Source organism: Drosophila novamexicana, unplaced genomic scaffold (assembly GCF_003285875.2).
Source record: "Drosophila novamexicana strain 15010-1031.04,08,12 unplaced genomic scaffold, DnovRS2.1 tig00000193-arrow-pilon, whole genome shotgun sequence".
Lineage (NCBI taxonomy): Eukaryota > Metazoa > Arthropoda > Insecta > Diptera > Drosophilidae > Drosophila > Drosophila novamexicana.
This window is the reverse complement of record NW_020824787.1, coordinates 1,637,556-1,650,186: the sequence shown is the minus strand read 5'-3', so window position 1 is coordinate 1,650,186 and position 12,631 is coordinate 1,637,556. Positions and strand designations below refer to the sequence as shown.

The 12,631-nt window shown below is 39.6% G+C and overlaps 1 non-coding gene across 1 annotated transcript; it reads left to right on the top strand.

Moving 5' to 3' along the window:
• The first annotated feature begins 12,559 nt into the window (after positions 1–12,559).
• Positions 12,560–12,631, top strand: Trnac-gca. The gene has a single exon. It is a non-coding gene; the product is annotated as a tRNA-Cys (tRNA).

Below are 12,631 nucleotides of genomic sequence, written 5' to 3'. Positions count from 1 at the left end.
GCTTTAGATCTAGCATTTTAATACCAACATTTTTTTCAACTCACATGAACGTTGACTTGAACATGTAGCTACTCACACTCAGTTACATACATTCGCTGATAAATTATTTTCTTCACTTAACATCATTTGCTGTTGGCATTTTTCCCAATTCTCACAGCCTTTGACATATTTTGTGTGGGCAGTTCACTAAATTGAAATTCTCTCATTTCTCACAATAAATGTTGACAGCCCAGCTAGGGAACTGGGCATACATTGTATCATGCCCAGTTTTAGTTGTTGAACGTGCCGCGTGCCACAAAGTATGCAACACAAATATTTCGGAACTGACGTCAAGTTCTTTTTTTGTCAAAACTGCACTGAAAAAACAAACTACTCATAAACTCGATAAACCCCTTGGAGAAAAGACGTTGCCACTTCTCCCAAGATGACGCAACGACGAGCCTAATGTTTCATTGTCTTATCAACTATACGGTTTTTTAGCACGGGCTCTGAAACAGGGGTGGGGTGTTTAGAAAGGGGTTACGGAAACGGGAACGGGCTTCAGTGTTTCATTGCGCGCAGCCACGTCGCGCGTCCTTTGTGGCAAGCAGGCAGGCAGACACTCAGCAACCCCTTTCGGGTGCGACGACGTCGACACTCCATTAATTGAAGCCCCTGGATTACGGTAAATTGCATTGTCTCTGCTGCCGGCTCGTCGGATGGTGGGAGGGCGCCCTGACGTGGCAGCGCATCAAATTGTGTACAAATCTTTATAATCCCTGATAATTTCGTTAATGGCTTTAATCACTTGCGCGCAGGCAGGCCAAAGGATTATATAGTGAAGATATTTCAGAGAATTATTTCAGTTTGGTATTTAAAATTAATTTTCGTATTTAAGGCTGAGCACAGCGAAATTTTTGGGCAGCCATTGCTAAATTAAATTGTAGCTCCTCCTATTGCGTATCCTTGTAAGGTCGCACACACACACACACATACACATACCCGTGGATGGGCTGCGGGCCTTATATAGACAGACTGTTTACCTAACCTCACATATCTATATACTCGTACACCCAATTAGGCAGCTACAATTGTTGCCTTTTGTGCGCCCCCTCAAAAACTCAACACAGAGAAACTCAACACGAAAGTTCTCTGTGTATATGTGTGTGGGGGGTAAAGAGAAAGCTCGGAACGCGTTGGCGGCAGCTATAAAAGCACAGGCTGTGCGACTGGCGCCACACACAAACCACAACCACCACGGGGGGAGGTAGACAGACCAGAGACGATGGCTTGGAACGGGCGCGCGTTCTGGCAACAGCTTTGCCGACGGAGCTCAAGCACGGGCCGTGGCTGGAGAAGATGCCAATCCAAGAAGTCCAGCGGGCAGCTGCAGCTGCCAGATGCTTGGAGTGTTGACCTGGCTTCGTATCGCCGATATCAAAGGATGCCGTAAACTGGCTATAGATCTCTCAGATCCCAAGGTCTGCCGCTTGTCTAGCCACTTGGCACACTCGAGAACTGTGTGCTGCTAATTCTTCGTTACATATTTGAACCTAAAGAATATCATAGCAACATCATATCAATTCATATCGATCTAATGATTATGAAAAACTGATTATATCATATTAAACAAGAAACGTGATTTGAATACAATAAACATTAAATTAATGAATGTATGCTTATATGAATTAAATGTACTTAAAAAAAATATTAAAATATTTTTGAAATTAAGTTTTTATTGAAAAAGTGAATTACTTAAGGTTCTTCAAAATTAGTTAGCTTGTTCCTTAAAATGCGTTTATAAGACTCACAAATTTGAAACTTCATTAAATTTAGTAAATCTATTTAAGATCGTAATTCGAGTTGTGATCATTAAAATCTTTGATTATGGGTCTAGTGTTCCGTTCAAGATGAAAAAAACTGTTCTAATTCTAGTTCATTTTGAGATACGTATTGCTTGTAATTCTCAAAAAGTCCAAGTTTCCAGTGTAAACAAGCCATTTGCTAATCGATATAAGGAATACAAGGAATATAAGGAATAGGAATAAGGCATACCAGATCGTAAATGAAGTAATATTTGCTCTTGATAAGAGTCATGTGTTCCTTTAGCAATTTTTCAGAAAATGGTCGTATGCTAAGTAAGCGCCTAAATATTTCATGTAAAAATCGAAAATATTGAAGGCAAAAACAAGAGTATGCACTCCTTGGGTTATTTTAATTCCTATAGATGCTCCTGGTCTCTGAATTTGCATAAATACGATCTATCTGCTTTTAGTTTATACTCAGACTGGCAAACAAGTAATAAAACCAGCAAAGAGTAAACAATCACAGCTTATTGAACTACCTACAAGCTCGCAAATAGCCTGGCCTATAACTCCTGGTACTACCCCAGATAGCGAGTGTAGCGCTTAAAAGCAATCAAAAAACTTTGTTGTACGCGTGCAGGCAACAAAAATTTGCATATGTCAACAAAAAAAAAAAAAAAAACACAAAAACACAAAAACGGGAGCAGGAATCGCCCTGAAAAACAATTTATTTATTGCCGAAGCAATTTCTAAGCAGGAGAGGGTCCAGAGCATAGCTGAAGCAGAAGAGATACATTTGCTTGAACGGGGCGGGTACAATGCGTAAATACGAGCACAAAATTGAAATGTTAATTACAAGGCTGAGCCACATGATAGCAGGGGTGGAGGTCCTTCAGATACATATCGCAAACAGTTTAAAATACAGTCGAGAGAGCTGTTTAGACACTGGCTAAGTAAACAAGACGTCAGCAGGAACTGATTTGTTTGCCCAGCTCTTAATCAGACCAAGTTCGGAGCACTTTTTATTGACAACCGCAGGCGAAGTTTAATATGAGGCTGCCAACCTGAGGCTAACTCAGGGGCGGCGCGAGGGGTTAAACGGTACGGCGTTAAGGCAAACAAACGTGGGCTTTATTAACAATTGGGCAGACCGAACAGGAGCTGAGCTGTGTGGGTGTGGCTATAAGTCATACCAGATCCCAACCCCACTCTACCATCATGATGTTGTGCTCTTGCTGTTGATTTTGATGAGGTGTGAATGCGAATGCCTCCACGTTGAAGCCAAAGCATTTTGTTTTATACCACACAATGCTGCAGCCACCACTCGAGGTTAATTGAATTTCTCGGGCGTCCTTGCCAGCCGCTTGATGTTCCTCCAGTTGTTCTAGTTGTTGTTGTTGCGCCACTAAATTGAAAACGTTTTTTTCCGCCTCTGTCCGCTTTTAAGCTGGTTAAACAAACTCATAATAGACACAAAATGCAGTCATCATTTACCTCGTAATTAATTGAATCTGACTCTAATTGAAATGTTTTCAGCATACTTAATTTAATTTTGGGGCACAAAATATTGCAAGAAATCGAAAAGTCTTTATAGACTCATATTTTACTAGCTTCAGTACTGTTAGGGAGTGAGTAAGGTGGTTTACGGCGAGAGAGTGTAAGATAAGCAGGGAGGCAGACATTAGATTAATATAACGAACCACAAATAAAAAAATAAATAATAACAATTAAAGATGTTATTCGAAGTATTCGGTATACGAAGTACTCACTACTCGCAGTACTCAGTTCTCGAAGTACTCGGAACTCATAGTCTTCGGTACTTGAAGTACTTGGAACTCGGTAATGAGGGAGATAAAGTAAGGGGCAATACGTTCAAGAGAAAACTAGATTTGACATGAGTAATTAAAACAAAGTAAGAGAGTGAACGAAATTACGGTAGCGACATAGAAATAGAAAATAAGAGTAAGATCAAAATAAAAATAAAGTAAAAAAACTTTCAATAGGGAGCGAAAGAGAGTGTAAAAAAAGTAAGATACAGAAAAATTATAAGAGAGATTGACAAAGTGAGAGAAAGGGAGCATCAGGAAGAGAAAGTGAGAAAGGGCACTAAAGAGGGAGCACAAAAAACAGATATAGCTTGGAAAAGTGCAAATCGGGAAAGAGAGTGCAAAAGTAAAAGAGAAGAGCGGGATCGAGAGCGGGAGAGCTCGGATAGAATTTGAGAGAGATGGAGAGAGTGAGTAACCATATAATATTTAAGTGATGGTTAAAAAAGTTAAAAAACCCAACGGACATTGACTCATTTTAAAATGTAAAAGTGATAATTCAAACTTAACGGCCGCCTTACTCCTCGATTCTCAAAAATACAAGTAGGGCCAGCCAATTTTAATGTAAATTCAGTGATTATTTTATGTGATTAGCAGTGGCTTCAAACTAAAATGTTGTCATAATTATTAAAGCTAAGCGGCTGCCCTCCTCCTCGATTCTCAAATATTCAAGTAGGGCCAACCAATTTTGATGTAAATTCAGTGATTATTTTATGTGATTAACAGTGGCTTCAAACAAAAAGTGTAATGTGAATAAAAATGTTGTCATAATTATTAAAGCTAAGCGGCTGCCCTCCTCCTCGATTCTCAAATATTCAAGTAGGGCCAACCAATTTTGATGTAAATTCAGTGATTATTTTATGTGATTAACAGTGGCTTCAAACTAAAAGTGTAATGTGAACAAAAATGTTATAACTATTTAAGCTAAGCGGCTGCCCTCCTCCTCGATTCTCAAATATTCAATTAGGGCCAGCCAATTTTGATGTAAATTCAGTGATTATTTTATGTGATTAACAGTGGCTTCACACTAAAAGTGTAACGTGAACAAAAATGTTATAACTATTTAAGCTAAGCGGCTGCCCTCCTCCTCGATTCTCAAAAATTCAAGTAGGGCCAGCCAATTTTGATGTAAATTCAGTGATTATTTTATGTGATTAACAGTGGCTTCACACTAAAAGTGTTACGTGAACAAAAATGTTATAACTATTTAAGCTAAGCGGCTGCCCTCCTCCTCGATTCTCAAAAATTCAAGTAGGGCCAGCCAATTTTGATGTGAATTCAGTGATTATTTTATGTGATTAACAGTGGCTTCACACTAAAAGTGTAATGAGAATAAAAATGTTGTCATAATTATTAAAGCTAAGCGGCTGCCCTCCTCCTCGATTCTCAAATATTCAAGTAGGGGCAGAAAATTTTGATGTAAATTCAGTGATTATTTTATGTAATTAGCAGTGGCTTCAAACTAAAAGTGTAATGTGAACAAAAATTTTATAACTATTTAAGCTAAGCGGCAGCCCTCCTCTTCGATTCTCAAAAATTCATTTAGGGCCAGCCAATTTTGATGTAAATTCAGTGATTATTTTATGTGATTAACAGTGGCTTCAAACAAAAAGTGTAATGTGAATAAAAATGTTGTCATAATTATTTAAGCTAAGCGGCTGCCCTCCTCCTCGGTTCTCAAAATTTCAAGTAGGGCCAGCCAATTTTGATGTATATTTATGGATTTTTTTCATTGGCCGCCCTCCTATGCATTTTTCGGGAAATGAGGTCAGATATACATGTCTGGATGTTCGGTTAAATGGATGATGGGTGAGTACAAATTTTCGAACATTAATTAGTTATTATACTAATTTCTTTTTATTTACTATTCCTACTATTTACTGAAATTAATTTTTTATTGGAGAATTTTATGAATAATTTGGTTCGTCTCAATAATTATTATAGTAAAACGATTTACTTACGACTTATCCCAAAACAAAGTAAAAATAGATTCTCGAAACAAGGTTCAATTGCAAATCTGCATATTAAATTCGTAAAATGGTTAAACATTATTAAATATATAATTTACAGTAAGTTACTTGAAAGTAAAAAAAAAAAACAAACAAATCCTCCCCCAATTGTCTTGCCAATTTCGTCGGCTTACGGCTCGAGAAATTTGAATACGCCAACATTTTGTAGTGTCACGTTTTTTCTTGCATTTTTTCCAATCGCGTTGCGCATTTTTGATTATATTTCTTTTTGGTAATTTAATACAATTTTTTCCATTGCTTTGTCGTGGCGCAGCGTAAAATTCAATTAAATGTAATCGCATCTATTTGCTCTTTAGGCATGACTGATTGCCAGATAAAAAAAAAATAAAAAATAAAAGAAAAAGAGAAAAAATTAAAATTAAAATTGAATAAATAGCTAAATAAACACGCACTTTGAAAATAAATGCTAATTTCTTTCGCTCTTATTTCAATTGGCGCTTCAAGATGCTAACTTGGAAGTGCGATATTTTTTTTCCTTTTGTAGTATTTCGTGAAAGGCCTTCAAGTGTGCGTGCACGTGCCAGGCAAATCCTTTTAATGTGTCGCACAAGTTGAAAATTCGATGAGAAGTAAACACATTTTGAGAAATTTTTTTTTATAAGAAAACTTCGTAGTCGTTGGATTATGATTATGCTTAGTAAAGGCATGAGTGCAAGACATATTATGATTGGAAATGATTCTGATTTATGTTTGGCAAGTTGTGAAAAATCAAACGAGTCACGTGGAGCTACCATCAATTTTTTTGTGCCATAAGTAAATTATTTCCATAAAATATTTTTTAAAATTTTGAAATGTTATTATTATTTAAAAAAGGGGACTTACAAATTTTATAAATATTTTTCTAGTTTGATTTTAATTTGAGACGACGTTCTGCTGATGTTCGTGTCACGACAGTACGCTTCGATATCTAGGCTTAGCCTTTAGTATCATCAGATCAGGGAATAGTTTTGCTGATTGACTACTTTGATTGCGAGAATTTATGAAATTTCAACTATGCCAATGTAAGTGAGAGAAAGAGATAGAGACATTGGGGGCAAGAGCTCATGAATTATGCTACGCTAACAAGCCACAAGTTGTCATAAAAATCGCAATCTGAACGGCAATTACCTGTTGATGGGCACACGCTAGTTTAACCCTCAATTACTGAGCCCTGGCAGTCGGTCTCAGGGGTGAAATCGAGACGACCGCAGCCATTTGGGTGTGAATGTGCGAGCGTGTGTGTGTGAGGGTGTGCCCCCAGAGGACGCATAAAAATTTGATTAAGTGAGTTTCCTTGGTGGGCAAATTAAAAAACACTTGCACGTTGAATCAATTTGCAAATTTTATAAATCTTCATTTGCACCTGAGACGTGAGGCGGCAACAACATTGCGGCCCTGTCGCGTCCGGGCCGCCACAGGTGGTCGTCGCCTTCGCTTTTGGTAGCTTAAGGCCTAAGCCACACGGCCGAGACGTGACTGGCGCGGGCTGGCAAGGATTTGCGCTGTGCTGAATTCTATTTATATTTGCGATTTGCTTTAGTTTTTATTTGCATGATGCTTGTTTCAATTAACTAAAATGTCCCTAAATGTCTTTAAATGCGTCCAGTTCACGCCATTTGGCTGATTGTTTTGTAGCCGGCTGACCAAATGTGCGACCATTTGGGGTTCATTGTCCACTGTTCATTTGGTGGGGGCACTTTTTAATTTCTCTAATGCCTTTTGTGATCCTTGCTGCTCTTTGCCATCGCCGGCGCCAGCTCTTAGGCTGAAGTGCACTCAAGACCTGCCGGCCAGGCCCCATTGAACGAGTGGAGCTTTTAAGAAAATTATACAATTGCATTATGACGCCGCATTGACCAGCCAAGTGCTACACAATATAAATTGATGCGCATTGTCCTGGCTGCTGTCAGCTTAAAATTGTTCCTGCATTGCAAAGTTTAAATTTCCAACCCATATATCAAACGCATCAAACGGGGGCGTCAATGACGCCCACTGTGCGAGCAAAAGCGCAATCCAAAGTGAGAGTGAGTTTTTTTTTTTTTGAAAATTGGGTCTGAGGCTCAGCGAGTTGTGTATTACAAATCGCTCGACGGGCGGCCAAAAAAGGACGCAGGACAACTGCGACTGTCAATGTTGCAGCCGTTTTCGACCGGTGGGTGGCATAATTTATGGCACTCGTTTCACTACGAGTTGTGCGCTTCGCTGCGGTTATTAAAATTCTCAATGCTCTCACTGGAACTCACACCCACACACACAGCCTCCACAACTTCAACTGAAATTGTGACTTCAGCTCTCTCCACTCGCAAAAAGTGTAGCATACTCGCCGGCGCCGCGTAATGGCAACTCAAGTAGCAACAATAGCTCTGTTGCACAGTGGGGCACAGTTCATTGTATAGATCAATACATACTAAGTTGAAAAAATTAATTCATTCTTGGGACTTGAAGAACTTTTGAGGCATGACTGCAAGCTCCAAATCACTTTAGTTGGTGCGGTTCCCAACTCGAAGCGACTACCAGCCTTTAGGGTTCGTGATTATACGACACATTGAAATGTATAACACAAAATTAATTTAACCTCCCTTATGGATGCAGGATAAAACAGAAGAAGAGGAAGAAATCTGAGAATTTTGCATTTACAGGTGAAGCTTTTTACCCTGGCAATGCAAAACTTTAAATGGAAGTTGGAAAAACCCAACTGAAAACTCCTTGTTAAAATACTTTCTTTCAATTATTAAAAATATTTTATTGGCAATTGTCGTGGACCATTAACATATAAGCCATTAATACACTTAAATCAGCTTAATAATTATTTCATTATCGAATTTTTTGTTGTCATGCAAATAATAGTCAACACACTGTGCGCTCAGCCGCCGTCTCAGCTTTCGCCTGATAATCAATAAAATGTTTTGGCATTTACTTTCATTGTTTGCTGCTGCAACGCCCATTGAGCCACGCCCATGCTCGAGAGCTATTTGCATATTTGAGAGTCGCCTTTTAGAGTGGCAAGGCATATTGCAGGCTTTATGTCCTGTCGTTGATGTCGTTGTCGTTGCCGTATCGTGCTCAAGTCCTTTGCACCGGGCGTGCCTGGTGAATTGTTTTACTGTCGACGTTCATTTGGGTTGATGGCTGCCATCGAGGAGGAGGACAACATGAAAGTCGCTTAATCTACTTAAATGTCTTTGAATTTGCGTCTCGGGGAATGAATTTCGCCAGCCTCAGCAACAGGCCAAAAAAATAAAAGGGGGTCTTCAATGATCGCCTGGCGTTATTAACATGGATTTATGGTATATCCTTGGCTGACTTAAAGCCGCTATTAGCGTCCAAGTTGTAAACAAGTTGCCAGCCACCCAATATATTTGCCAACCAAGCCAGCAACCACGATATGCGTGGCATACATATATATCAATCAGATTTGGATTCAGTTTGGGAGGGCAACAAAGCAGAAAAACGCAAAATTTGACTGCTGCCAAAGGTAGCATCAGATAATTTCAATTAAAAATGTCTTTGAATAGGGCATTTTTTGTTGTCGCTGGCAACCCTGACAAAGTATCCTCATTGATGTCCTCGTTGTGCTGCCAACTGCCGTATCAGCACTTTTAAATCAGATGCACAAGCTCTCGTGGGCGGGGGCAGCTGTCGCTTAATTGAGTTTCGCTTTGACGGCAACCGCATAAAAGGCGACTTTTAAGTCTTCACATGCTTCGCAATTAAAGGCGTTGTCGTTGCTGCGCTTCAAAGCGAATGAAATTTAATATTTCAATAATGATGAAAAGTTCAACGCATCAGCTTAAAAACAACTTTTGTGGCTTTGTGCCACACAGCTGACCACGGCAACTATGGGTTTCAGTGAGAGGGACTTCCAAGGAAGAGTCATTAAAATAAATTCTCTTTAAGTACTCAGAAAGTTAAGAAAAGCTAATTAGTACATGCATATTCAAAATATATTGAAAACTAATATAACAAGAAAATTTCCTGCTATGCTTAAAATAACACAAAATTAAAATTTTTAATATCGCCTTACTATGCGATTCTCATGATTTTAAGTACCACTAGCAGGGTTTCTTGCTTTGCTTAGGAACCTTTTATATACGGAAGTCTATATTTTCTTTCATTTTGACTATATCTTCATCCATTCATTATAAGTAGCAGGCCAACAATACCTGGATCAGTATTCTTTTATTATATCCCGAACCCATTAAGAATGGCTGAAAGAGGGTTCAGGGAATCCCCTAGTCGGGAACTCCATTCTAGAGCCTCTTACTTTTTTTTACATTAAATTGTGCTCTTAACCAGATTTCTTCATATATATATATATATATATATATATATATATATATATATATATTAACTCCATAGTCAGAATATATGTAGGCAGCTATTTTATTATTTTTAAATTTGAAATAAAGTATTTCTAAACATTTTCTAGTCTTATACATGTATGTATTTCCCATACACATTCAATCCATTTGCTGCATGCAGCACGTGAATTTTACAACCCCACATAACTGCGATTTTGCCATTTGCTGTGGGCAGTTAAGGGGCATATATATGTATATATATATATCATAAAGTTATCAACTTGATGTTGACGAGCTTGTCGTGGTTGTTGTTGCTGTTGCTGTTGTTGATGACGCTGCAAACAAATTTTCGCAGTTAACAAAGGACTCGTCGCTTCTGTTGGCTTTTTGTTGTCGGTCGTCGCATTTGCCACGCTTGTCAGAGGGAGTCAGAGAGGCAGTGTGAGCCGCCAGTCATTTTGTCTGGCCGCCTGTCAGACTCCTTCCGTACGTCCGTCTGTTTGTCAGCGCCTCGTTCAGGCCGTGATGCTTGATGGCAGTATAATTGATGCACTCGAGCGTAAGTGATTAGATTCATTATGATGCCAGGCCATGGCAACGCTACAGCGGACTGGGTATCAGGTGTCCGGCGGCTGATTGTACTAAAATTTTTCAAAAATTTTAAATTACTGTTTTTCGCAGTTTTTGCGAACACTGCCAAATGATGTGTGACAGCATTTTTATTGCCCTGTCCAGGGTGCCAAAATAAGAGTGGATCTGCGGCTGGGCTAAGGCCTGGAGTAGGGCTAAAAGCCAACGCACGCCAACATTAATCAAGACATTCTACGAACTGAGATATACATATATATATATACAAAGTATTTATGCATTTTGAGGGTAAAAAAAGCAAAAACTCATAAAGGCTCGACACACGCCGGGGCGCAAAAGCATCGTTTCCGGTGTGTCGCCCGTTGTGGCAGGCAGTGCGCCAGGATTGGCGGGGGGTTGGTTGGGGCACAAAACGTGTGTGCATTCTAGCTTAAAATAAAGTTGCAGCTCAGGCCAACGGCTCGTTTTGCTTTTGTTGTTGGCACTTTGGCTTTTGTGTCGTTATTCATTGTATTCACTTTAGAAATATGAATGTGCCTGGTGAATGTATTTGTTGTTGGCCTTAATGGATGCTCGCGATGGGGTTGGCACTATTCACAAAATGGGCATATGCTAATTAAACATGCATAAATGTACAAAATGATTCTAACGACATTTATATGGATGCGAAAATATGTTGCCCGGAAAGTTGGCCAGTTTCTATTTTACCATTGGGCGGCATCTGCAAGAATATATCCATCCTGGAACTTATTCTTGTTGCAACCTTTTAAGAGTAGCTGGTATAGCTTAAAGGTTAGGTTTTACTGAATCTCACAATTTTCTTAATTCTGTGCCGAATTCTCAAAGGTATTTTGTTTTTAAAAATTGTAATAGAATATCCGGGTAATTTGTTTTGTATGAAGTCTATATTATATGAAGTCTATATTATATGCAATAAAAATATTTTTCCTTAAAGCTAGATGTTAGCGAAATGGTATAATTCAAATAAAGTTTTCCCAGGAATGCAAACATCGTTTCCCATTACAGTTGTGTCGACTACACACAGTTGGAATTGAAGGCATAAGACAAGCACTTTTATCAGAGTCTCAAAACTAATAACAGGCAAAACAAGTTGAATCCGCTTGAGGAACCCAACCAAAACGTGCTGCGTCTCATATCTGTGACGCTTCCAGCTATTTGCACACAAACAAAAATAAATATTAAATCTCTGGCTGACGAAAGCGAAATCGTTTTCGTGCCACACAGATATGCCCACAACCCTCCTCGGGCGACACACCCCAAACAAGAGGCCCATCGCGTTGGCAGGTTTCGGTTACGGTTTCGGTTTACGGCCAACGGTTTACGGTTTACGGTGGCACGCGCTTATCGAGCCGAGCGCAGCGTTTAGTTTGTGATTGAGTGGGTGGACGTGTGGATTGACAGCATGAATCTGCTAAATCAACAAGCCGTCCATGTCCATGTCCATGTCCGTGCCTACTGCTGATGACCATACACAGACTTTACGCTTTTGCCAAAATCTCTAGCATATTTCTGTGTGTGCTTGAATTTGGCGAAACAACAAGTTTAAAGCCGCTCGTGGCTGGTAATTAAAACCGAAAGCCTTTTGCTGTCTGTAATCCATAAGCGGATGCTGCCAAACTCCCACAAAATGTTAACCCCCTCTACCGAAAAGCCATACATCATAGACGCCACGGGGAATCCCAACAAAGATGACAACGCAGCCAGAGAAAAAGGCTGCAAAAGTTATTTTGTAATTAGTGCAAGAGCAACAACAACAACAACAACAGCAACAACAACAAATTGTTGCCCAATGAAATTGTAGTCGACTTTTGGGCGCCGCTGCACTAATTACCGCTGACGTGCGCATCATGCCTGTGTCCCCCGCGCTTCCCAATCCACTCCTGTCCTCCGCCTGTCAACTCAAGTTTGACACTTTTTTCGCACAATTTATGAGGCTGGGTAAAAAGCCCACGCCTACAATTTAGAGGGCTGCACAGTGGTGTGTATTTAAAGAAAATGCAAGTTTAGCAACAGTTGCGTGTTAGATATGTGGGGATATAGCTCAGTGGTAGAGCATTCGACTGCAGATCGAGAGGTCCCCGGTTCAAACCCGGGTGTCCCCT